Source organism: Poecilia mexicana, unplaced genomic scaffold, assembly GCF_051168715.1.
Source record: "Poecilia mexicana isolate PSO_F unplaced genomic scaffold, ASM5116871v1 scaffold_21, whole genome shotgun sequence".
NCBI classification, from domain to species: Eukaryota; Metazoa; Chordata; class Actinopteri; order Cyprinodontiformes; family Poeciliidae; genus Poecilia; species Poecilia mexicana.
Window position 1 is genome coordinate 17,153,481 of NW_028263390.1, and position 27,171 is coordinate 17,180,651.

The 27,171-nt window shown below is 41.4% G+C and overlaps 1 protein-coding gene across 2 annotated transcripts in view; it reads right to left on the bottom strand.

Moving 5' to 3' along the window:
• fut8b (fucosyltransferase 8b (alpha (1,6) fucosyltransferase)) overlaps positions 1-24,201 on the bottom strand; it is a 110,001-nt gene extending 85,800 nt beyond the window's left edge. Inside the window, exon 1 of one of the 2 annotated variants that reach the window (XM_088002156.1) lies at positions 23,987-24,201. The gene's annotated coding sequence lies outside the window, so the exon portion shown is untranslated. Of the gene's footprint in view, positions 1-23,976 lie in introns of both variants that reach the window. The other variant, XM_088002157.1, reaches the window with a different exon arrangement.
• Positions 24,202-27,171: the final 2,970 nt, after the last annotated feature.

Genomic DNA, 27,171 nt, shown 5'->3' on the forward strand with positions numbered 1-27,171 from the left:
ATCTGCTGACAGCTCGACCGATTTTTCACGATTGAAGCGTTTAATGGAAACAGCTGGATAGCAAGCGAGTTAATGCGATGGGCTTTGCATGTTGAGCAGAAGTGGCGCTAAGCTCTTGCTATCACATGGTCGTCAGCGGGTCACACCAGCCGTTCCATCACTCTCAGTGGCCTGCCATCTACTTTTTTCCCCTCCCTTTCTGAGCGCCCATCAATTGAGGCGGTGAAGCCATCAGTGCCCACGCTTAGCCTGCCTGTATCATTGCTTGGATGGATGGATGCATGTGAAAGCGCTTCAGTTTTTAAGGGTGCTCCTGTGTGGAGCACCTTGATTGGACTCTGCAGCAGAGAGTGGAGCGTTAATGAAGACTGTCTGTCAGAGCCCAGGACCTCTTTGCACATATGTGACCCATCGGTTTGAGCAAGGACTCAAAGATCAGTGCAGCCGGATTTAAACGGGCTCTCCTTTCCACTCTGCTGACTGAGGGTCTTAAAACTAGTATCTAAACCAGGGGTGCCCAAACTACGGCCCGCGGGCCGGATCCGGCCCGCCTCCTCATTTGGTCCGGCCCCCTGAACAATGAGAGCGTTCAGTGTTTTTTTTCATATATATGTGGATTTTTCTGCAACCACCAGGGGGGCTCTTGAGCAGATATGAAACTTAGTTTCCCTCAATGGAATATATACTAGTCACTACCAGTCACCGTTTCGCTCACGGTTTTTTTTCCATTTGCATTCTGGGTAAAAATCTATCTACAAACGCGAATATGTCGTCGGCAGTAATCCAGCCCCTTTTGTAATATATATTTGCTGAAATGTGCCTGAGCACCAATACACTAACAATAAGAAGCCATTTGCACTATGATCCAGCGTTTGCCCATCTCTTGTTTGTCCTATTCTACAGACCCGCAGCTGCTTTCTGCAGCACACCAATAAAACCGGGGATCTAGCAGAAAATATGGTGTTTGCAATTGTTTTATGGGTTTAGCCCACATGCTGAATGCGCATGCAACTTCTGTGGGCTTATATAGATAAGATAATGCCAATGAGCAACTTCTGGCTCATTTTTACTACCAATGTAGCACTAAAAGTAGTTATGAAACGCACATGTAGGCAGAGGGGCATTACTGCCTTTTTAGCACTACTTGGCTCATTTGGGGACAGTGCAGCTGAGTTTGAAAACTTGGAACACCAGTTTTACTTAAAAAGTATGCCACTCTTGAGCTTTTTCTTTTCGTTTTTTTGTTTGCCGTCATCATAGATCTTTTAATACTCCAGGAGGGAGTTAAGAGCTAATGTGGCAAAATGTAGAAACCACTCCCCCCTGGAATAAGGTAAGGCAGGGCAGGGCAGTTTGTATAGAACGTTTTAAGCAACGTGGCACATTAAGGAGCTTATGTGATTAGAAAAATTATGTGAAAGTACAATAAATAAGAAAGAACATTATATTGTAGAGGGGGAAGGATGGGGAAAGTTATGACAGTTTGAAAGAGATTATTGTTCATGATGTTTTAGTTGTTACTAATCACAGGAAACTAACTTGATTTAAAGGAAATTAATGATTCAGAATCAGTGCAGTTTTCTGGAGATTTGTTCAACGTTTAAAGTTTATTTCTTGAGCTACAAGGAGGACTTTAAAACAGTATAATATGCTCAATTTTCCTAGTTGTAGTGAGAACACGAGCAGCAGCATCGGGATCATCTCCAGCTGTTTTAACTGACTTTTTTAGCAGACTTGTTAAGAAACTGTTGAAGTAATTAATTTCAACTAAAGATTAAAGCATAACAGAGTTTTTCAAGATCAAGTTTGGGACATGAATCCTTTAAACCAGGAAATGTTCTTCTGGTAATAGAAGGCCAATTTTGTACCCGTCTTTATGTGTATCTGAAGGTTCAGGTCTGAATCCATCACTACACTCAGATGCACTATTTCCTAGCTGTAGTAGCTGAAGCTGTGTGCTGACTCTTGATAGTCAAGTCCAAAAAAGTAATTACTTGAACAGAAAGCTAAAATAAGGCATCTGTCAACATCGCTGGGGAAAATTATGTAATTCAAGGACGAGTCCAACTATCAGTTTCTGTTTCCAAAGAAACCTGATTCAAAGCCGAGCTTCAGGTGTGGTTGAGCTGTGACTTAAATATAAAATATTTAAGCTAGGATTTTCATTTAAGACTGAAGTCAGAGAATTTCTGGTAATTTCAGAAAAAAAGACAACATATAAATAAAGGAACATCACCGCTTTCAGAGAGACCAGACATTTTCAGGATCGGTAATGGTAGTGAACTTTAAACACGAATCACTTGACAACTGAATAAAGCATTAACTAGACAAGAAGAGGTTGCGTAATGGAGTGTCTGCAGAAGCAACAGAAATACAACAAAACTGAAAGCTGCAAATAGTACCTAGCCTTCACAAGATTTAAGAGTTAAAAAAAAAACATCACAATTTCTATTCTTGTTACTACTAAAGGTTATATTGCTCTTGAAAGGAGAGAGAGACAGGCAAGAAAAGGGGAAAGACGCTTTAAGTGGCCAATGTATTCAAATCAGACATAAATTTAGAAGGGTTTTACTCACTGACTGACGCAACGCTAAAAATAAATATAGGTAAGCGGAAACATTTCTTTAAAATAAAACAAAAAAACTACATTTAAGAGGACCACAGCCACCAACTGAACATAAAGCACTTTAACTGCTACTGATAAAGATTTTGGAGATGTTATCTTGTATCATTTTGTGTCATTGTTTAAAGAAAATCAGATTTTTTTGTTTTTGTTTGTTTTTTAACCGTTCAACATTGAGGCAACATTTAAGTGAAAGAGTCCATTCAGGTCAATTTGAATACATAATTAACTTACACTCCTCTGTAATCAGAATCTACAGTAATAGCTCAGACTCAAGAAGCAGCCAGCCACATAATGTCAACCTGCGTTACATCCTTCCACTCCACATTAGCGAAGAGCACTTATTATGGATATGCAAGGTTACAGCAGATTCCAGCTTTTGTCCTCACTGACAATTTTTTTTTTTTTTAATGAGCCTGGGGGATTGGATTGACTTGATTTGCATGTGCTTGTTACAGAGCTGCACACTGTCACCGCTCAAGCCCACACACTCCCCGAGTATAGGGACATTTTTGATTCCATTTTTCGCTTGGCTTGTCTGTCAGTTTACGCAAGCAGAAGGGGCCATGACTCAATTTTCCACCGAGGAGGATTCTGGGGGACTTTTCATTTGCGAGCACTTTTTATATCAAGGCTGGGCTTTCTGCCGTTCAAACGCGGGCTGCGTGCGCCGTTTGAAGCGAGAGTTTGCCGGGGAAGTGCTAACTCTTTTGTGAGGGGTGGAGGGGGAGGAGGGGAACGGCTCTGAAGAGAATAGTGCTGATGTGGTCTATTACGTGGACAACAACCAAAGAATACCAAGTGGATCGGGGACTGCAAGATATGGATGAAAAGCCCTGAAAAACTCTGAATTCAGATAAAGTTTGGCTGTGATCACATCACCGAGAGACAAAAACTATCAAACCCCCTCCGCCTTCTGGTTGCTGATCTGAAAAGGGCTCGAATGAAAGCGACTCATACTGTACTCGGCGATTAAAATCACCTGCGGCAGAGACGTGTCTCGTTTTGATTGTATCGGCGCCATTTCTGAGCGAGAGACAGGTCGGCGGTGGAGTCACGGACCTTGAACGCCTTTAGCTCTCTGCGACAGGCCTGGATGGATGAGAATGGCGGGGGGCCAGTGTGACGGGGAGAGCAGAAACAGGGGCGGGAGGGGACTGATAACCCTGCAGCGAGGTTGGAAGCAAACGGGGAGAGAGGAAGGTTACGGAGAAGAGAGGAGGTGAGGGGCACGCGGGGAGAGATTGAGAGGGAGGGGAGGACAGCAGGAGAGATGATCATGATAGGAACAACAAATGGGAGCTTATTTATACACACCACAGAGGAATTCACCAGGGGAAGTAAGGAGGAATGTATTAACAGCGAGAGGAGCGCGGTGAGAATGAGGCATGTTAATGAAAAGGAGCGCCGCTGAGACACAGAGCGAATGGGAATATGTCTTTGAATAGCTGAACCTTGTTTCAATAATGACTGAAAGGGGAGATGATGGGAACAGAATTAAAACCAAAAACGAAGGGGGCTCGAGTCAAAGTTAAAAAATGACGGCCACGTCAGAGGGGCGCGGCGAGACGGACAGACGGCCCTCGTTTCCTCAACAACAAGCCGGGGTTAGCCGCTTCGCATCGTGGCCAAAGAAGGAAGCGAGTGGTCGGTTCCCCGTCAGAAACCTCACGGTGAATCCACAGTGCTGAATGGCTGGGAAACATGCAGCATGACTGCATTTCAAAACAAAAGCGGGACAGCCATCTGTAGATTTTTGCTGAATAATTTAAGGAGCAGGGATTAAAAAAAAAAAAAAAAAAAAAAAAAAACTTTTCTGTTACAGAAACCTCCTGCACAGATGAATCTAAAGAGTTTTTTTGTTTTTTTCCCCTTTTCTGGCATTATTAGAAAAAAACAGCACAAGTAGCTGGCATCTCCCAGGGAAAGATGGTTTCTTTCAGCCCAGTTTTTCTAAACGTTCCCAAGGAATCCTCTAAAATCTCTTCGTTTGGGAGTTTGACAATATCTTCAATCGGAACAATAATTCAAAGGAAAAACACGACTGCAATTTTTGGCTTAGCACCCAATTTTCCTTAACCACCACACAAAAAGGAGACAAAAACATTCTTCAAAGCTCACTGGAAGAGAACTGCAGCAAAGGGTGAAATGTTTGCCATCAGCTCCCATCTAAATGGCAATCATTTATTTGGCAGGCGTGGCAGTATTTATTTTTTGTCTTAAAATTACAAATGTAAGTATGTGCAGCTTGTTAAAACAGCCCTACTTTAAACTAGCACTAAACATCCCCATCAATAACTCCAGTGAAGACTCTGTAATGTTGCAGGCCGAATGATGTTTTGCTGCAGTTATTTCTTTTGCAATAAAGAATTTAAATTATTTTAAGATGCCAACAGGTGTGGAGGACCACCACAAAGTTCTTTCATCCAAATCAAATGTGAAGTACATTGTTAAAAAAAAAAAAAAATCTCATTGAGCCTTCTGGAACACTGTCAACAAAGACCTTCTAAACAAAGCCTGGCCTTTTCCAGCTTTTTCTTGCTTTACCATTTGTTTTAGACCCAAAACAACAACCTAATCAGGAATTGTTTGTTTGATATTCTGCACATACACAATAATTTCCATCTGCGTGCCTTTTGGGGGGGAAAGGGACTTAGGGACAGGGTTGATGAAGGATGCGGGGAGTGTGGTGTGAGCCAAAAGGTACGGTCGTGACAACAAGGCCATCTGGAAGGCCAGTGGGAGCCGAGGACTTGACAGAGAGAGCAGGCTGCCACCTCGTTCTCACACCTGAGCTAAGGGAAGCGTTTGGCGGCGTTGAGCGTACAAAGGAGACGCAGAGGAGTTGACGGAATATCAGAACTAACCCAAGAGTCCCGGGTTGTTTTTTTTCCCTTAACATTACCGCATATCTGCGAGCTATTTCTGTTTGTAAATCAGATCATATGAAAGAAATGGGAAGAGAAGGTGAAGAAGTACGAGAGACAGTGACAGATGGAGAGAAAATGAGGTTCTGAGAGTGTGACAGATCGTACCGACGGAGGTGCGTTTTACCAGAACGAAGTCACATGAAATAACCGTTCTGCGTTCTTAGGCCAATACAAAGTCAAGGGTAAATATGGCGGAAGGGAAATATCAAAGTGTAGCGGAGGGAAAGCCTAGTAAAACAGAATCTTCCCAAATCTTTTCTCTTTTTTTTTCTTTTGCACTCAAAGATGAACATGAATCAATGCAGGTTCAAGTATATCACAGATTTTAAGAATTTGCCCTTTTAGAACTGCCAGGCTGAACTCGCCTTCAGCATGAGGGGCTGCTGTTATGGCTGGCTGAAATGGCAACAATGTCATATCGAGACTTACCTTTTATAAGACTTACAACAAAATATACCTGGGCAAAGAGTTAACGGAGCCAAAGTGCATTTGTTTACGTTTCTGAAGAAGTTTTAAGAACAATTGACATTCCATAAATGGGCTGACATTTATTTTACGTCTAATTTTGAATTGAAACAAAGTTAGTTTGTCTGAGTTCCAGTGAGAAATCGCTACTGGCTGGTAAATGTCCACTCCGTCCATCTTTAATGAGATTCTTGTGATTTGCTTCAGACTAAGCAACAACATGCAACATGATTATTGTATGAAGGTTCAGCTGTGATGACGTTTCCAGAGCTGTTAGAATCAAAGCAGAATACAGGGGGCAAAGTCATGGTGACTTCAGACAAGTTTTCATACAGTCTGGTCTGCCAGTCCACATCAGAGGGGAACTGGCTCTGCTTGTGACAACACTGCTGGAACTGATAAGACATCTGGATTCTAAATGTTTGGACCAGTAATTATTATTATTATAATTTTTTTTTTTTTTTTTGCCTTTTGGCCTTTCGTTGACCGTTTAAAGATAAGAAACATGGAGCAGGAGAAGGTCTAACACAGCCATGGAGGATGGCATACCCTTCTAGTACTGTGAATATTATCTTCAGGGAATGCAGGAAATATTAGAACTTAAAATGAGGCTAACAAAGCAATAGTTACCTTGTTTGGTTCATTTACATACATTACCATCGAAAGTTTAAACCATCTAGTGCTTGCTTAAAATGTTCAGATTTTTATTCCTTTTTTTTTATACCCTGCAGTGGAGCTTTTTAGTAATTAGCCTCTTTTGTTTTACTTAAAAATAACAAACACGTTCACCTCCAAGGTCAACAATCAACCAGTGAAGTAATTCATAAGGCTGCTGTTCTTCCCCAGGATTTTTTTTTTTGTGTGTGTGTGTCTTGCGCTGCCATGAAAGGGAACTCATACTCGAACTGATTATCTTGCGCAGAGCAAAATGAAGTCGAAATACATTCCTGAAGGCTTCAGGTGACATCCAAATTGCCTATTTTCTCAGATTCCCAGGCTCATCAATGTTTAATTGGAAGGTGAAGCCAATTCATGATCATTTGCCCATAAATACTTTATGTTGCCTGAATTTTGAGGGGTGGTTCATGCAAGAAAAACGCATTCTGAATTCTCAGCCAAGACTCCAACAAAAGTAACAAAAAGGGAGTTCACATTAGAATAAATTGAGGGACTTTCTATTTAAGTTTAAGGCATATGTAACCATCTCCTTCACTTTCCGTGATTTCCCGTTTCCAGCTTGCAGAGAGCTAAAATAATGCTGACCGAAAGCCTCACAAAGCAGGGAGTGCACACAAACTTGTTTGCTGCTGCAATCTGTTTAAAGGTTTCTTCTTCTGCCAAGTACAACTTGATGTTATTACGCCAGAGCCCCAAGCCTGGTTAGAGCTGGTCTGAAACAGTTTCCTCTTGAAATGCAGCGTGCATACCAGGTCAGCGTGGATGCCTACACAATCACGTCGAAAAATGCAACCATACGCACACAGAGTGTTGCGCACACTCTGTGTGTGGCCTTTTGGCTGTATAACCGTTCTCCCTGCTTTCAGTAATGGATGTTTGTTTGCTGGATCCGTGCTAGCCAGCAGCATTAACCTGACGCATCCAAGCGCAGCCTGGCGCTGGACACACCCTCTGCAGGCAAGGAGAGCCTTGTGCTGCCGGAGATATAGTGCAACAAATCTATACTGCACAAAGAAAGCAAGGGTTCGGAGGGGGGGGGTTATCTAGCTACAGTACATCATAGACTCTGATAAACACTAGGGGTCGGGATGCGGGTCAACATACAATTTGGTTACTCTGACAAGTCTGATTCATTGCGCACCAGTACGTGGCTCTAGCCGTCACCTGAGAGAAGTGGTGGGTTGGAGAGAGGAGTGGGGGGGGGGGCAAAAGAGAGAAAAAAAAAACAGTCAGGGAGCTTAGAACAAACAGAAGAGGACTTTACAGCATGAGATGCAAGCAGATAAGAAAGATCAGAGGGAGAGTCTGGTTTATCAGGATGCAAAAAAGTAAGAGAAGAGTTGTATTCCCTGCAGGGAGAAGAGGAGGGAAGGGAAGTGATGGGTAGAGGCGCATACAAAGAAAAAAAATAAATAAAAATACATCTTGACTTCTGGCAGGAATGTAATGCCTTTTATGACATAGTCCTAGATGTGGATTACTTTGAGTTTTTGGGAAACTACGCTAAGTGAGCTGGTGGTGTTGGTAGAGGAACAGAAGCAGTAAGAGGCAGACTGCTTGTGTTGTGTGTTAACTGTAATTGGGTGTAGCAGTTCTTAGGGTTTTTAGAAGCGGCTGGAAACACTGTAGCATCTACGATAGCTTTCCATGCTAATTTATCAAAAAAGTTTGCTTCTGAATGAAAATGAGGCAGCTAGCTCACAGAAAGTAGAGAAACAAAGTAAAAGCTCCATTAATTAAAAAAAAAACAAACACTTTCCTTGTTTTGATTAACCTTTCTTTTTAGTGGCATATTTAAAAACTATTATTATTTAAACATCTTTATTAGAAGGACAGAAATCAAATCCTTCCTTAATTAGTTGACCAGCTTTTTACATATCTGGGTCACTCCAAAAATATTATATTACATATTACTTCTAACATTAACATACTGTGCAATTTATCGCTTCAATGTCCTACGTTGGCCACTCTAGTCAAAGACAACATTAACAACACAAACAAGCCAAACACGTTTTCTCCCAAAACGGTTGCTAGATTATGGAAGAGAGATGCAAACACTGTGTGTGAGGATCCCAGAACTCCTGAGAGATATTTCTTCAAGACAATCATTTACTAGTGAATTTTCTGCACATATTGTAGATGTACTTCTTCTTAGTCTGATTAGGAAACTAATGACATATGAAGCCTTTATTGCCACTCTGTGGCAATGCTATGTAGAGTAGTTTCTTACTTTTAAACAAGTTAATCAAAAGCTGGCTACTTCATTTTTTTTTTTTTTTTTGTTAGAAATTTTCCAGTATTTCTGATTTCCTTTTTTCACTGAGTGCAAAATCGACTACTGAGAGGAGTTTGGGACTTAATAAAGGAAAAATATGGCCTCTGTTTTAATTAACAGTTCAATTATAACACGGCTAATGGCTTACTAAATATAATAGGTTTATAATTCAGAAACTATGATTAATCACCCGATTATCACTTTGTGAAACTGCAAAAAGTTTCAGTTCAGGCACTTAGCCAAGCATTGCAAAGTAATAACAGTCCTTCAACTTTTCCACCATTTTGTTTCATGACATTTAATTGCGATTTTCTTTGTGTGATGAACACAAATGAGTTTGTGAAAAGAAGGGAAAATGATACATGGTTTTCAAATCTGTTCATGTAAAAAAAAAAGGAAAGAAAGGAAATTTTAATATTTCTGTACTATTATTACTATGGCTGTCTTTTTAGGGTCATACTCATTTTGAAAGGTGAACTCCCCCCGTAATGTAAAGTCTTTTGCAACCTCTAGCATTTCTTCTCATTTTTATCCAGCTTCCTTATCCTTCTTAAGAATGTTCTTTCTATATCCTAATGGAGCCACCACCATATTAGAAGTGATAATTTGTCTTTACAGTGTTAAATTTCATAAGCATACCGTGAGCAGGCTTCCTGTCCTGGCTTCATGTTTGCGAAACAATTGTCTGAAAATGCAAAACTAGCTAAACTCAACTAATTAGACAGCATTGTGTAAAGCAGCTCTAAGTTGAACTGAAGAAAATATATGTGTGGCGTTTGGGGATGTGTTTGTGTGGGCATGGGCCCAGTGAGGCAGAAACGGTGCCAGCAGCTTTTGAGGAGGGAGCATGTGTCCAGCATCCACCGATGTTGTGCTAGGTCACAGATGTCACCTGGTCCCTGCCTCACCCCACTCCCCCTCCTCCTCTCCCGGCCCCTCCGCTCCAACTGTTTGTGCGCAGCTCCACAAGAAAGCACGGACATACAAAAAAAAAAAAAAAAAAAAAAATCAAGATTCTTTGATTGCTTAGATCTTCTAACTATTGAAAAACTGACCACAAAACGAGAACATTCAAGAGAATTCACAAAGCAGTCACATGCAGAAAACCCAAAAATACTACAGAAATGCTACCCAGAGCTGCAGGCAATGTCAGGTTGCTATGGTTTTGCCAAGCACTTACAGTTCATGCTACACTAAATTAAACATTGGCCTTAAACACATCTTATCAGCCTGGATAAAAAGCCTAGCAATGGATAATGTACTTAGATAATGTCAGCTGCAGGAAGATGCGTGAAACCACAATCACTGAATAAATGGAACAAAGATCAGTGTGTGTACGGGTTTGTGTCTGTGTGGTGAGAGCATAAAGGCTCTGCTAATCGCTCAAAGGGGCTCCCCAGCCATCGTGTGGTCATCGTTTTGAGAGGGCCTGAAATTCCTTTTGCATGCTTTGCCACTTGTTTGCTCGAGAAGCCAGAGTTGGTTTGCCGCAAGAAACCACCATGCAGATTGTTGATGGATGATTTTCCTTCTCTCTCTCTCTCGGTCTCCCTGAAATGTGCCCACCCACACATCGCTGACATTTCTTTTCTGTAGAGTCTTTAAATTACCACGCGTATTAGTGAAGCAATGGGAAGACTGCTTTTTATTCTTCTTCTTAATATTGTGTGCTTTCGAGGTCAGTGGCTGCCCCCGCTCCCCGCTGTTTGTCTTTACTTTCTCCTTCACTCCCCCGCCTCAGTCGCCAACCCCCCCTGCAGCTTGGAGGACACAAGCGGTTACACCCAGTGTCCCAGCGGAGCACCGCTTTGCTCTGACAAGATCAGCATAGGACGGCACAGCACACTCCTGCTCCACGCCTGCCTCCATTCCCTTCAGCTGCCACCAGCCACCCACTTGCTGCCAATTGTGACTCATTTCTAATGACACCAGCCAGGGCACTTATGTGTGCTGGTTCAGTACAATTAGGTAAAAGTCATATTGTCACAATTTCTGTTACTTATTTAGACTACTTCCAGTTTTTTATGTTAACATTTTCAACTTTAAAGAATCGGATGCCTTTACACAAACAACATGACAGAAATAATTAGGAGGACATTCACACCAGCCCTGTGTGCTATATTAAGACCAATGTCTTTCTGGTGTAAAGTGCCTTAAGTGGCCATTATGACACAAAAAGTGCTATTTAAGTTCAGTCGATTTACTTCAGAAAGAATGCTTTCAATGTGTCGCTTTTTTAAAAGGAAGAATATTTGGCAGATTAATTTCAGACTAACATTAAAACAAAATTTTTTTCAGCATCATAAGCAATTTGAACTCAGCCGGTTGGCACTTCTGCCTCTTTCCTAAAAAGTAACGTCCTTTAGTTTTAGTTAGTTAAATGGCAGTGGACAAGGGCCGGAGTGAGACTTTCACAATCTGACAACCTGGATTAAAATGATCACAGTTTTTACAAGATCACATATGAAAAGAAACAAAAACAAATTTAATTTTATCAGATGATCAACACATTTTTTAACTGCTGCATAATGTTAACATGAGCAACGAAGGATGCTCAATTCGTTTTCATTCACCGACTGTCCAAAAATTGTCTGTCCTGTAAAAACTAAGAAAATCTCATTGCTAGTTGACCAGCAGTTGGGGAAGCGTAGCGCTGATTACTGCGGAGCTTTCTCTGGACTCTCAGTAGTAAGACCTCAAACTGTAGGAATGGCATTCTGCTTTTTAACCCCGACTGTTTGAAACCTTTTCATACATTGACATTGGTAAATAGTCTAAATGCCAGACCAAAGCGTGATGGCCAATGTCTACTAAACCTAAAAAGGTAATCTTTTCAAGTTTTGATAACTCAAGACATGTTTACTATTCATAGTAATCAGACCCATCCAAGGGCACGATGGAAAGTTGGGCCAAGTTCTTGAGGAGAGGGCATGAGCACAACATGAGGGCCCGAACTTCTAATCCCAGTTAAGACAAGCCTGGCAGGCAGGCCGACACAAAGGAGCTTGGTCCAGTGTTGGTGGAATTAAAGCAAAGCCTCCTCTCTGTTGTTATGTTAATCCACAAGGCAATGATTATCTGTGGGGTAACGTTGCCACAGTGATAAACGTGGCTCAAGAGTGCCTCAATTAGGACAAACAGAGCGAGTGAGGCGGGTGATGCTGCTATGATTGAGAAAGGCGTTTTGTTATTTCCTTTGAGTAGATAGAGCAGCTTTTAAAACGGAGGGCCGAGTTTACACATGAAGCCTGACTACTCCCAAGACCTAGGTTCAATAATGCCTATAAAATTAGCTCTCACCAGATCAGATCTATCGGTTTCTAAATGACTCCATAACATGGTATTAACGTGAAATGACATTGAGTAAGTATGCCATATGGGGTTGCATTGTGCCTCATTGATCTTGCAATGTGACGGCAAAGCAGTTCGGATGGCTTCCCGGCTTTATTGTCTTTTTCAAAATGGAAAGTTTCAATGCAGCCATAAAAGTGAATCCATCAACAACAATCCTTTAGTATCTCCTCAAATCAGAGTTGAAAAAGAGCTCTTGGGAGGTATTTAAAGCTCCACATTAACTTGATATGCCGACTTTAATTTGTAGCGATGTTGCCAGATCAAAAAACATTCACACAAAGACATGCTTCTGTTTTTCTCATGCAACTACGCGTCACGAAGCTGTTCTACAGATGCACGTTTCCAACGCGGTGGCACGTCTGGCGTCACACGAGTGTCTTCTCAGTCCTCGTCAAAACTGGCTCAGGGGCGACTGACGCAGACAGGATCCGTCCCACTGGCTCGGCCTAACTCCATGCTGTTTCCTCGGCCCTCTGTCATGCTCTCCCTGCTGCTTGACTGAACGATGTTGCATCATGTTTTTTGGACTGCGGTCAGGCACTTGCTGTGGCTTTCCTTCTTCCCCTCCTCCAATCTGTCTTACAGCTCCAACAACATAATGGGTCTTGGACAGCTGTGTCATCACACTGAGGCCTATTAGGGGCCTTATATCTGACTGGCATGTTGTTATTGCTCTTCAAGACAAAAGCTAAAACTGAGGACAGGGTCTGCCAAACTGGCCTTTCAAAGTCCTTCATGCACCAGTGGCACTGGCAATAAGACAATGTCAAATTGTGCAATGAAAGTATGAAAAGAGGAACAATAGGAGACGGCAAAATCTCGGCGGCTACATGGCAGAAGTGTCAGATGGATATGGCCTTGTGTTGGTTTACTGAGGTTCTTGCCATAGGTGAATACCACTCTTATAAATGCTGAGAGGCATTTACAAGCCTGCAGAGGCAGCAAAATGCACTATTTTAAAGAGTGCTGACATGGGAAAGCAAGTTGGTGACAAGAAACTTAACCAAAAAAACACTTACAAGGTTTTTTCTTCACTTGTTTGTTCTTTCTAGATACACTTGCAATGTAACTGGGGCTGTGGTGAAACATCGAGCTTACAACAACAGGCAAACTAAGGATGCCCCAATACCATAAAGGTTTTATGCGAATATACACTAATGAATCAGCCAAAGACCAGAACGGGCTGTATTTTCCTTAACTGGTTCTTATCGTCAGGGCTAAAAGAAAAAATTTGATGATTTGATGGAAACACAGCGTGTCCCTGTCTTTTCACAGTCAAGTATTTGAGGATTTTTCTGTGGAACTTAACTAACTTATTCATGGAATATTTGCCTATTTACAGTTTTTTTTGCCCCATATCCAAAATATTCTCAAGCACATGAAGATTGGTAAGCTGAAATACCAAGGTTAAATACTACTTGATTGTTACTACTTGGTGGTTGCAAAGCCTCAAACCCAGGAGGTCCACTCATTTTCTTTGGTGCCAATTGGCTGTATCAATGTAGAATTAATTAAATACCACACAGAATGCAAAACAATCTGAAACATAAAACCCCGATATAAAAAGTAAACAGGGAAAACAATTGACCAAAAGGGAAAATAAGAACTAGGTTTTTTTTTTCCATTCTACAAAGTATCAAACTGTGCCAATGCTAATCTATGATAGTAAAAAAACGTGCTCCATAACTGACTGAAGTTTCAGAGACACCAGAGAGCATATAATCTTGTGTTACAGTAAGTAAGAAGCTTAATGTAGAAGGAGATTATATATTGTAGATGAATGATCAAAGTTGTAGCACTGGTATGAAGAGAAAACTTACAGACAGCATAACATCACAAACAATTCAGATTCTTATTCAGCTGCACCTATGCAAACTATTAAAAACAGAGGGATTGCATATGAAAAGAAGAATCAGACGTCAACACAAAGTAACAGTACTAATTGTACATCTCAATTTGCTTTCACCGTAGCATCTGGTAATGGAAGCAGCCCACTTTTTCACTTCTGCAAATATTTATTTTGGGGGTGATGTGGAACAGAACATTCAATTGTTTCTTGTGCATGAAAAACCGCTGTCATCCCGTTGCCTGCTTTGTCTCGAGAGTAATGCATGTTGCTTTTCATAAAACACGCGCATTGCTTAGACTGACTGCCCCTGCAACTAATAAATAACCTCCATCTGCACTGGCACAAGGGGAGGATTTTTTTATTGACAACGCAGCATAAAATAAAAGAAGAAGCATCAATATTGCACTGGCTGCAACACAAGCATTATAAATTCATTTTATAATTCAATCAATAACCAAAACATTGGAAATGAGACTTTCCTTGCCAACAGAGCTCCCTAATACCCAGGAATACCATTAAGCGATCATAAATTGAACATCACGGTGAGGTCTAATAAGAGATATTACAACTGTATCCTAGGAGGGGGAACGCTCCTGGAAATGTTTCAAGATACATCTATTAGGTTAATATAACAATAAATCCTTTCTTTAAATGCACTGCAATTACAATAACTGTCAAAACATGCTGATGTGATGCTTTCTCCCTGCTTTGTAGCTCTAGTTGCTCCGCGCTTTAGTATTTTGCTGAGCCGACCGCATGAAAGCCTGAAGTAAAGCTTGCTCACTGTGGGAACCGCAGCTGCTCCTTGACATGTCGGTTGTCCTTGGGTTGCAGAATGATTGTAAAAATAGCATGCAGCGGCCAAGGGTAACGAACTCAAACTGATAGAAAGCGATAAAACAAGTGAATATATTACCTGCGCTGAGTCACATTAAGAGTGACAAAACGGTCGTTTGTTTGTTTTTTTTCTTGTCTTACTGTCGGATCATCGTAAAAGTCTGCTCGTGTTTCTCCTCACTACCAGGAAATGAGCTGTGAAAGTTGAGGAAAGTTTCTGAATTTTAAATCAGCTGCAAAGAAACCTAGCAGAGAATGATTTGTACAATATATGAACATAAAATCCACTTTTCATAATTTATCTCCGATAAGAAGGCCATGCTGCTCACTATGCTACAAGGGGGGGAAAAAAAAAACGTTTCAAGGATAACGGAAATCATTTCTTGTGAATTAGTTACAATTAAAGGCCTGAGATGTTAGGATCAAGGATTGCATTCAGTCTCTTATGGTCATATCGAATCCATGTACCTGTAACAGGCGACTACTTAAAATTCCACTCCTCTTCCTTCTCTGCATTATCAGCTGAATCTTTTGCTGATGACCCCAATTAAATCCCCCTCACTCCATTGTGCAGCGATATAAAAAAAAAAACAACTAAAGCATGCTGTGTCCTCAGTTACATCCGCAATGTTTCGAAAAGCACAATATGTACCAAACAATGCATTTCAGCTTTGATTGGTATATTTACAATTTTGTTCCGGTTTTTCATCATATTTGGCTTAAGTTAGTGATTTCCTATATTTCCCAGAGTGCTTTTTAACAAGCGCTATAAAAAGAAAAGTGAACAGAAGAGGTTGTTTCACGCAGCACTGGATCTTAGTTCGACCTGTGATAAGAAAAGACGGTAAGTGGGGCGGATGTTCCTGGAATCCAGACAGAAAAGACCGCATTTGAGTCTTTGAAGGCAACAGCATAGTTTAATCACTTCTATGTACGTCTTTGTCAAAATCAGTTTCTATGGTGATCAGCCTTTAAATATGGCACCTGCAAAAAAACTCCGGGGATGGCTGGTTGCACAGGCAAATGCATGGATGGATGGACGGAAAGACGTGATGGATATTTTTCATTAAAAAAAAAAAAGCTACTTATTTTCAAAGCTCATTTATTCAGCATGTAAACAACAGGACAGGTAAATCACTCCAACACCGATGTTTTTCCACCTTCTACTTTCTCTTATGATTCAAGACCTTGAAAATGTTTAAACAGAAACATTTCCTTTCTTCAGATTGTGAACGTTTACTGTTCATCTTACACACAGCCCCCTTGAGTTATACCGAGTATTTGTTGGCATTTTTTTCCCCCATTGTGAGTAAGTGTGCCATCGGTGCCTGACTGCCAATTTTACTGTTTCTTCACAGTTTGACTGCTGTCTGATTACCGCCCCGCCGACTTCCAGAGCACCACGCTGTGCCAGGTGACAGGACTCCTGCGGCTGAAATCCAATCAGGCCAATCCTCTCCGATCCCTCGCAAACCGTTTCAGCCGCCGCCCGCGCGCCGCCGCACCATCAGCGGCACACACTGCGAATGCCACATGCACTTACAGTGAACTTATTGAGAGACATAGAGCAGCAAACCATCCACATTAATCACCTTACCTCTCGTGAACTTGGCAAAGACACATGGGAAAGGGGTTAGGTGTTAAGTAACACTGGATCGCTTCCAGCTTTACAAAGCAGGTAACCTTGCTTCGTGACCTCTCAGTGCAGGTCACAGAGATTAATTGACCCCTTCAAGATCAATAGTTTAACAGTAATCACAACGTTGCCTTACTAATGCAAACAAGCCCTCCAGGAAGGAGGACTAGCAGGAGCGAAACTTCTAGCTCCCCGCATGTGAGCAAGATAATGCCCACCTTTCATCACATTCCAGCGCCCACTTTCCAGGGCCTGGGGATGAACCCTCTGTGGACACGTGAAGAGGTCACACACAGGGCACTCGATACCAGTTAGCACTAAATCAGATATTCCTGACTAAATGGAGGACATTCAGTGTGTGTGTGTGTGTGTGTGTGTGTGTGGGTGTGTGCGTGTGTGGCGATGCAGCGGCTGCTGGGAAATTCCGACTCGGCGTTGAAAGCAGAATAATCCCAAATTTTCCCCCATGCAGAGGCAGGCCTGTCACACAACCTTTTCTACCCAAGTGTGGGAACTGCACCAGTTCTGTCACATGAGCTCAGAGTCGTGCTCTTTGCTGCCTTTCTGCATGTCGCTGTGGGCCTGAGCACTCCGAGTTCCAGTTGGGGCTATTGTCACTATGATCCTAATGTCCAGCGTCTGGTTCTTCAGCTATTCTGCTGTGTTCTAGAAATGATCTGAGTGTTTGTGCCTGGAGCACGGCAGCCATCTCAATCTCTTCCTCCATCTGCTCTTTCCAAACTCCAAAACCTTTGTCCTACGTATCCTTTGATGCCATCAGAGCGGGTTGTGCGTTCAACACACTCCGGTTCAGAGGAAGGGCTCTTGAAGACCAAAGCAAACTCAGATCCAGCTTTAGGTAAGGCGCTGTGTGGCGCCACTTCCTAAAACCCAGAAAGCACAGCGTCTTCTCGGGCAGCTGAGAATTTTTCACAGCGTCTCTGAATCCCTCCAGCCCTCCGTGCTCGCTCTGATCCCGTCCTCAGCCGTGGACTCACAGCGGCTAAAAGGCACTTTGATGGGCCCAGGGTACTGAGCACCAGGGGAATCTGCGAGGATGTGGGAGGTTTTGAGGGAAGATGGGGGGTGAGGGCGGTGGGGGCTGTTTGTGTCCCACTGTGAATCCCTGAGCAACTTCTGATGAGCTAAAAGTTCCCACTGTGTGTCATACCCATTTGAATTCAGCTGCTAAGGAAGAGAAAGAGCTGGAAACCTTCATTTGTTCTGATCTAGTTATGACACTCACAGAACTACACACATAAAAAAAAAGTTTTAATGTAGCAAGTAGCATTTATGAAGTGACAGATTAATACAATGATGAGAGTGATTGTTGATTTTTTTTCTTTTTACAAATAATCTGAATTGTATACCATCCACGTTCAGTCTCCCTGTATCAACAGTTTTTCATTGGTATTGTAGCTAAAAAGCTTTTGCTATGTAGAAATTTATTTACCTTTTTTTTTTTTGCAAAATAGCTCTAGCTCAGTCAAATTGAATCAGCACATTTGGGAATGTAGGTTTTCAAGACTCTGCAAAAATTCTCAACTTTACTTCTGAAAATTGAGTTGGCAATTCTAAGTCATGAAAATGTGTAATTCCAAATTATTCAATTGTAGCTTTAGCTGTGTAGTTGGGGTTGTTGATATGCCAGAAGGTCAACCTCTCTGCAGTTTAAAATACTCCCAGAGCCTCTTGAAGGGTTTCTACCAGGATTGGCCACTACGAACTCTGAGAAGTGTCGCTGTCCCTGCTGAAGAAAGGCATCCACACAGCATGACGTAGCCACCACAGTGTTTCGCAGCGGGGATCTTTCTATTTCCGGATGACGGATTGAAGTGTGCTTTGGAGAAGTCCAGAGCTTGGGATATTATTTAATAGCTTAACCACAGTCCTTTTTCTTTTACTGGGCTTTTTATTCCCTAATGTGGTCCAACAAAACTCTAAAGCCCCAACAGAACAGCTGTATTTTTAGTGGGACTCCATTACACACACAGATGCCAATTAGTTGCACTGGATTTTATAGTGTGAGCGAAGAGAGTCGAATACTGGCCAAAAGCTCGCCACTGTCCTGCAACATTTGGATGCATATCTGCTCCGACACACCTAACTGAAAAGGCTAAATCACCTCCTTGGCATGACAGAAAGTTTTTAAAAACCCGGCCATTATAATTTCTGTAATTCAGGTAGCAAATAGTATCCAAAGATAAAAGGACAGTAGCTCACCGAGACTGGAGTTGCTAATCCTTGGTCAATCCCATAAAATCCCTATGAAGTTAACGGTTGTAGCATGACACAGTGTGAAAAAACTGAAGGGGTATGAATACTTGCAAGTATTAATTCAGGAGGAGAGGGAAATTTATGCAAAACCGCAGGAGGTCGAGGAACTGCAGAGTTATGTGCTTCTTACCTATACCAAGAAAAAAAAAAAGGGGGAATGGAAGTACAGGATGCCCATTTCTGGAGCCAAGAAGACTCACTTCCCAGGCATGGCTGCTGTAGCAATAACTGCCCAAGATATATCAAAACCAAACACATGCAAGTCTGCTTACTGTGAGGACAGAAATACACATCTTTTCTAATGTTATCTTGTTTTTTATTTCTCTCTCTCCTGCTGAGCAACCTCCCTGCAGGGCCAAACAGAGCCAGGGCAGTAGACCATCTGAGGTAGCGTTCAGGTCAAGCCCTTGCACTGGTAACAAGTGAAACAAAGGCAGGTCACATTCTAAGCTAAACTATGACCCAAATCTAACATTGTAACATCTTTCATACCCAAACAAAAGATAGCTTTATGTGATATAAATCCACCGTCTAGAAAAAAACAAATCCAACCTAATGCCACAAAGCTGTTGAGTAGAGCTACTATTGTTCTTTTCAAACTGAACTATTCCCAACTCCTCAGTGAGACAGGAAGATAAACAGCAAGAGGCTTCTGGGGCCTTACTCTTTCACCTGCTGGAGAATGCTATCAGCCCGGATCAGTCCAGCTTGTTCAAGCTGAGCTTCAGCAGCCTCTCGGGCCGGTCCTCGCCGCCATTCTCCATGGAAACCTGCCTCACACTCGCCCTGTGATTGGCTCACACAATCACCAGACAGACACTCTGTCTTACAATACAGATAATAATGGCCCTCCGCAAAGGATGACAGCGGGAGAAGACTGATGGAGGAACAGCTTTCTCCTACAGACTTTGCCCTTTAGCCACGTTCTGAAAACGTATAAAAGAAATTCAGTGCCTGCATACGTACCCTATAGATGATGTTCTCTTAAAAGTCTTCACCACGGAACAGGGAGGAAAAGAAGTACCGGTCATGTCAACATTTTTTGCATTATATATTTTCAATAGGTTCACTGACATGAAATTAGCACTAAGAGTGGTTAAAAGCACAAGTCAGAAACCTCTAATGACACTCGCAATAGAGTGCAGCGATCTGACCGATCTTTAAAAAGCCTGGCCTGTCGATTCCAATTTTGGCCAATACAGATTTTTTTATTTGGCCACATCGACAAAGTGGCTAAGTTGGGAACCGTGGGGTGACTTTTTATAACTTTGCACACTCAGACCTAAGTGATAGGCACTTTGAAGCTTGTTTAAAGTTTCCTGCAGAACATTTGAACAAACCAATATAACACTGGGAGAGCATCGTCTTATGAGATAGGAGCAAAGCTGAACTCTTTAAATGAAATTGCACACACCATGTTTGTAAGAGAAACTTGAAAACCAGCATATCAACTGTGAAGTTAGGAACTGGGAATATGTTGGTGTGGGGTTGCTTTCTAGAATATGGTACTAAAGTGGTTTGATGTAGTGAAAAGAGAAATGTAGTTGGGACATTCTTGACCAGCTTAACAATATAAACTGTCAATACCAACAAAGGTTTTCCTCCTTAGAAGTGAAAACATTTCACGCAGCATTTTCAGTATTTATTTTCTGTGCCATTCCACCTTGTTGCACAAAACCTAATTTATTGACTGTTTTGTTTTTGATTCTTTGTGTGTTTATGTAACTCGGATAGTGAATTTTGTGTCAATAGCCCCATTAAAAATACATTTATTGTGGAAAATACTGGCATGCTCAGTTCTTATTATTTCCATTGTACACAGTATTAGATTAGTAATTGGTTTCAAAAGATGGCAGAGAAAAAATAAAGCCAACATGAAAGGCAGATATAACAAAATGAATGCCAACCAGTTGGAAACAAACGATTTTTTTCACAGAACACATCTATAATCCCATAGATATTTATTCCCCACATTTAACAAAGGCATCTTTTCAATAGTTTGTGCCTTGTTCAGATATAGTATAGCCTAGAACTGAGGTTCGCTGCACTGAGATGAACAATTCCAACAAAATAATGCTTCGCCATGAACATGCTTCCTTTGGTAACACTGTCAACACAATTTGCTACGAGGATTTTAAGGTCTTGCATAGAGTTTTTACTTCCCTGTTGTCTATGCTCAAACTATGAGGAACTCCACCTCAAAATATTTCTTGAAAATAAATCCTCCTTCATTCAGCCTCCCCCCCACCCCCTCCCAAAACCCCATCCCCATCATCAACCTACTGATGGAGACCCAGGATATATCTGGAACAACAAAAGCAGGGAAGAGAATGTATACACAGCACACTGAAGCCAATATCAAGCATTATACACACACTGTACACTGAGCCAAAAACACTGTGATGCTTGAAATTAGAATGGCTTTTCATGCAAACATGGGCGCTAGCTGTGCAGGTGACGGGGCTGCTGCTGCAGACAGAACTGAAATGAAAAACAAATCCGGGTGCTATTTTAAATAAAACTCCACTTGGCAGTGAGTTGCTGCACACACACAAAAAAAAAGCCAAACAAACACAGAAAGGCTCCTCACCATGTGACAAATGCCAACATTTTATGTACAGGTTAAATTATCACAGGAGTCACCGCCAATTTTTGCTCAGTGCAGCGCGCCTAACGGCTTTGGCAGAGCAACACTAATGTGTTTAATGAAGTCATTAGTCAAAAAATGAAGACAGACAGTGGTGTGAGGTTTTCGATGTGGGGCCATAAAGGGCAGAAAGAGGCAGAATGAAATAGAGGAAATGGACCCTACTTCTCAAAACGCATTACATATGCATGTGACTCAGTGTAAACATGGCAGGAAAGGTGCCAGCGTGCTGAAGTCATTTGTTTGAAAAGTCAAAGCTGGTTTCTGCTAAAAAAAGAAAAAAGCTTCAAAGCCTTTTTTGAAAATATTAAGGAATCATTCTGACTGCCCTTGCCATTATTTGATTTAATCATCAAAAATTGCACAGCCTTGAATTAACTACTCCAATGTAATTATTTGCACTTGACAGATATGAATACCTAAGTTCAGTGCAAAAAAAAAAAAAAAAAAAAAAAATGGCACGACAGCCCTGATCAAAGCAAATTGTAGCCGAACAGTGAGTCACTTTTGCTTTACGTAAAATAATTGGCCACTGACAGTTGAGAGGAGTTTAAATTTAGGCAGACATCTATCTGAGGCAGGCCGGAGTACGAGACTCGCGTCCCCCCCGCCCCCACCGCCATCACCGCCTCCAACTATGGCACAGAGTGCTGTCGCCGCAATATATACGGCTGTTTACTTATTCATGAATGGATTAGGGCAACTAACTCAATCAATCTGCTCTGCCAGTAACCAAGGCAGGCTTTATAAGATAACATTAATGATGAATTAGTTGTCCATAGGTGTCGAGTTTCCTTCCGTCTTATCAGCAATCAGCAGCTGCAATTCAAGTAGGAGTGTTGGCGCAAATGGATTGGGAGTCTGGAATTATTACGGCACTTATTGTCAAAACAGTTTGCTGTCATGCAAGGAAGATGAAAAAAGTCTTATAAAATAAACAGCAGAGACAATAAATAATACTGGGATTTTTCTACGTCTTGTTGGCGGGACAACTATTGGTGGTGCACTCCACAAGTATGGGCTGCCAAAATGAAGTCACAAGCCAGAAATGGCAGCAAAATATGCGCTGTCAACTCTAAAAAAAGCCATGTCTGTGGTGAAACTTGGTAGTGGCAGTATCATGTGGTGGAGAATTCATTAATAACTTACGTCAGAGGCTGTAAAGAAGCTTATAAATCGGGTAAAGTGAAACCGTCCAACAGGACAGAAACCAGAAAAATGAAGTCAAAATAGGTTTAGATGACGTAATGTGTTAAAATGGCATAGTCAAAGTCCATTTCTTGACGTAATTGAGAATCTGTGGCAACATTTGACAATTGGCTCACAGATTCTCTACATCCAAACTGACTGAAACAACAACAACAACAAAAATCATCCTCTGGAGCTGCAACGCTGGGGAAGACCATATAACTTTCTTGATCTATTACATAAAAACCCAATAAAAACGCAGTGCAGTTTGTGGTGGTAACAATAAATCATGTAAAAGCGAACGGGTCACGAATATTTACATGCAATGTTCTGTATGCGTGCAGTTTCCAAAGAGCTGCACATTTACACCAGGTCATTTCTCACCATCCACGTTTAGCACATCATTGTTTCCGCATGACGTCTTCGGCCTCTGTAATCATACAGCTTCGTAAAGTTGTGTGAAACAGAAGTCACCCTATCACTATCCTGGTGTAAATGCCAGACCGTGTCGTTTAATCACCGTATCAGAGGCCTTATTAAACCACACCTGAAGATACTGAAAGCAAACTCCTGCCTGGCTGTGCTGATTATTACCCTGCACATTTTCTCATCCTGGCCGCAGCAGCCAAGCGATGGTGCTGACCAAACCGGCAGCTGCATTCACAACAAAACAAGACGACACAAGAGGATGCGCAACTAAATGTGTCAGGCGCGTTTCTTTCCAGGTTGTGAGTCACATGTGTTTCACTCTTTCTCTCTTTTTTTCTTTCTTTTTTTTTACGGCATTATCTCATGCAGACGCCACACCGTCACAAACATACTTTTATTTTTGAGCTAAATGGCTTCTAGCTCTAACTGTACCTGAAAGAAAAGCTGTCAAATAAATGATTGATTCATCCACCACAATGAAGGTACGGTCTCACAACTGAAACCAAGGTAACAACAACAGAGGTCCTACTTGCTTTGCTCGCTAACAAACAAAGCGTGGCACGGAGCACCGGCTAGCATCCTCACATCCCCAACAGAAGACGCACAAGCACGTCCGAGCGGCGGCGCTCAGATAACGGTAACAGGCATTGCTCTCTGCCGTGACCGCTATTTGGCTACCCCGATCTCATCAGCCGCGACGCAGTCAACAGGCCGGGAAACGTAAGCTGAAGCGCTGCCTCCTTCTACAGCGTTTGCGTTCAAAATGAAAGCGATAGTTCGCTTCCTACCTTTATCTACCTTTATCTGACGCGCCAGCTTCCAGAGGCATCCGACCGGAGGCACGGCGGGGAGGCTGCCGGAGGCTGGGTCTGACGCGAGTCTTGTTGCTCCAGAAAACTGAGCAGAAAGGCTGCAGCGGAAACAGGAACTAGAAGAGCTCGGGTCTCTGAATACGGCAGTCCAGTCTGCTCGGTGGGGATCTACTGAATGGCCGGTGTCAACACAGAGCGGGGAGGAGGGAAAACACAACATCCGGTGGAGAATTTCAAGAATAAAAGTCTTTGTAATTTCACCTTTGAGTGGCATTTTTGCCGGGGCTTTACTTTGTGAAGTTATCAAGTCAGTTTATTTACATCGCGCCAACTTAAAGACATATAATCTTTACAAAGAGCGTCAATTTATCTCCAGAAAAAAGTAACACAATTCTGTCCAAATTCAAGATCATTTCATAGTATCGTATTCTGAAATTCAAATCCATTAAGATCAAGTGCGGTTCAAATCCAAATTACATTACAAGACAAGCCAGCAGACACAAGATCTAATTCTCAAACTTCACATTTGTAATCAGATGACTTTTTGAGGTGAACCAGATGCTTAATCATGTGCAGACAGAAACTTTGAAATTAAGGAAGTACAGCCTGGGGATAGGTCTAAATTTATTGCAAAGTAGCCACTAAATGCAGAAAAGAAAAAGCAACTGAATTAATTTCCCTGATTCATTAATTTTATCGTTTCTGCGGCAGACCAGGAGTTTGAAGTTGACTAAGTTTCTGTCTGGTCCATCACCACAGTATTTTCAAATACAGATGAATAATGCAAGATCACAACTGGATGTCATTCAAACTCTTACCACTAAATGGGAACAAAGTGTTGGTAGAAGATGCACACACAGGCACCTTGGCTGCATTAATAAATCCAGAAACAGCTTGAGGCAATTTCACAACCACATAGTGTAACAGAGGTTGCATAGAAAGTAACCAAGACACACAGTAGTTATGCTCATACAATAGAGAATCTTCATACTTTCATAGTTTTGTTAGAGGGATGGTGTCATACTTTCCAAGCACATAGTGCCATTTCATGATGACATCACCCTCTCTTTAAGATGTGTTTGATAAAGCAATGTTTTAACAGACATTAACATACATGATACAGCCCCTTTAGAAGAAATATTTCACTTCATAAGTTGACATCACGCCTCCCCTGTAGCAGCATATTTTGATCCTGTTCATTTCACAGGAAATCTTATTTTATGCACACTGTATTTGCAACTAACTTCTAATTAGAAACATAAATATTCCGATATTTCTTCTCACGACATCTAATTAAATATGGACTCTCTTCCCTACTCCACTGAGTTTTATACCCAAGTTGCATAGCAGACATGGATGCCAACCTGAATAACCCAAATAAGTAAACTGGCCTCCAAAACCTGCTTCAATAAATAATGTGAAATGACTGTGATAAATATAACAAACATGCTTAACATCTTAATGTTTGACTTACGACTAAATAAAAAAAAGTAAGGGTGTTAAATGCACAACAGCTATAACAATTTAATAGAGGTATTAGTGATGGTGTGGGTTGGTGTTTGAATTTGTGGCTGTGAGATCAAACCTGTTGCATCCCTCCACTATTTTGCAATGTTTACACAAACATTTATAACAGAAATATCAAACATTGTTACTAAAATATTCTACCCTTAATTATTATTACACTTACTAGTTATATTTAATTGATATTTATTAGTCATTTCATAATGTGTTAAGTGCACATCTTGAAAGATTTTCTGGCCTTTATTTTTCAAAAATGATTGATGGGTACTTTGAAAACTTAGAAAATGTGGTGTTTAGGAAAACATATATTTAATAAAAAGAGCAATTCTCTCTTTTTGACCCCCAAAAATCTCAGTTCGTCTGACTTCTGCCCCCAACAACCCCTGCTAATTTCTGTCTCTGCCCTCTCTGACTTTACCGATGCAGATTTGCAGGGAAAGACACAAACATAAATAAAAATGAAGCACAAATTTCCCCCATCAGTTCCTCGGGCTCCATACGCAGAACTCACCTTCGTCCTTGTTTTCAAAGTGCCTCCACCTCCCACCAGAGGCTTGTTGTGATTTATTTTGAAGGCGTAGCAAATTAATTTCCTGCATGCGTGTGGCTGATGCAGGTTGGCTTGATTTTGGCTGCTGCGGATCCTGGTGTGAGTGGGCTGGAATGGAAGCTGCAGTGCGCGCACCAGCGTCAGGTTGTTGTACTGCAATTCACTCGGGCTCACATAGTGAAGGAGACGGTGCCAGCTGGAGTCGCTCCCTTCTCCTCTGGAGCCACGCAGTGTAATGCAAAGTGATCATTCCTCATTTATATCGATATTGCCTATTACTTCCCAAGAGGTGTGCTCGGTCTCAGCCTCATCTTTTTAGATTACAGTTTGCAGATTAGGAATCCAAGACAAACTTGAAATCCACTTTAATGGATCATGCATTGGAAAAATCCAAGTTTGGAATATGAGAGGAATTCACACTAAACAAAGCAATATTATATCATATAGAAAATTGAATAGTATGACTAAAGTTAATTTAAAAAAATAATAAAATGAAACATATTTGGAATACTGGTGAATACATTAAAATTAATTTACATATAAATATATAAATGTTTTAAATGGCTAATTTGAGGACTGTTGGTGAGTTTACAATGATTTTCCAAACTGAACAATTGACTTGATTTAATTTAAGGTTTGAAAATACTGAATTTTCCTAAAATCAAATGTAAAATCGGAATCTGCTTTGAATAAACTAACACACAAACATTTACTTCACAATTCTGAGGAACAACCTGTTAGATTGAGTTCATCTCCTGACTCCTGAGCTCTGGTTTAGACGCTGTTTAAGAAATAATTGGCATTCCTTGTTGGCAACTCTATTAAATTTCCACATAGCTTCACGGAGCAACTCCAAAGAGATGCAAAACAATTACACAGAGCCACAAAATGGCACAAAGTGAGGCACACAACCACAAGAAAAATTTAAATAACAGAAAATGTGCAAAGCAATTAAAATGAGATAGTGAACAAACTCAAATGGACTGCAAACTCTTACACACAAAATAAATATGCAAATCAAGACAGAACTGACTAAAGGGAGATGCTAAATGAATACAAATAGATACAAACCCCAGTGCAAATGCGGAGGGAAGTGC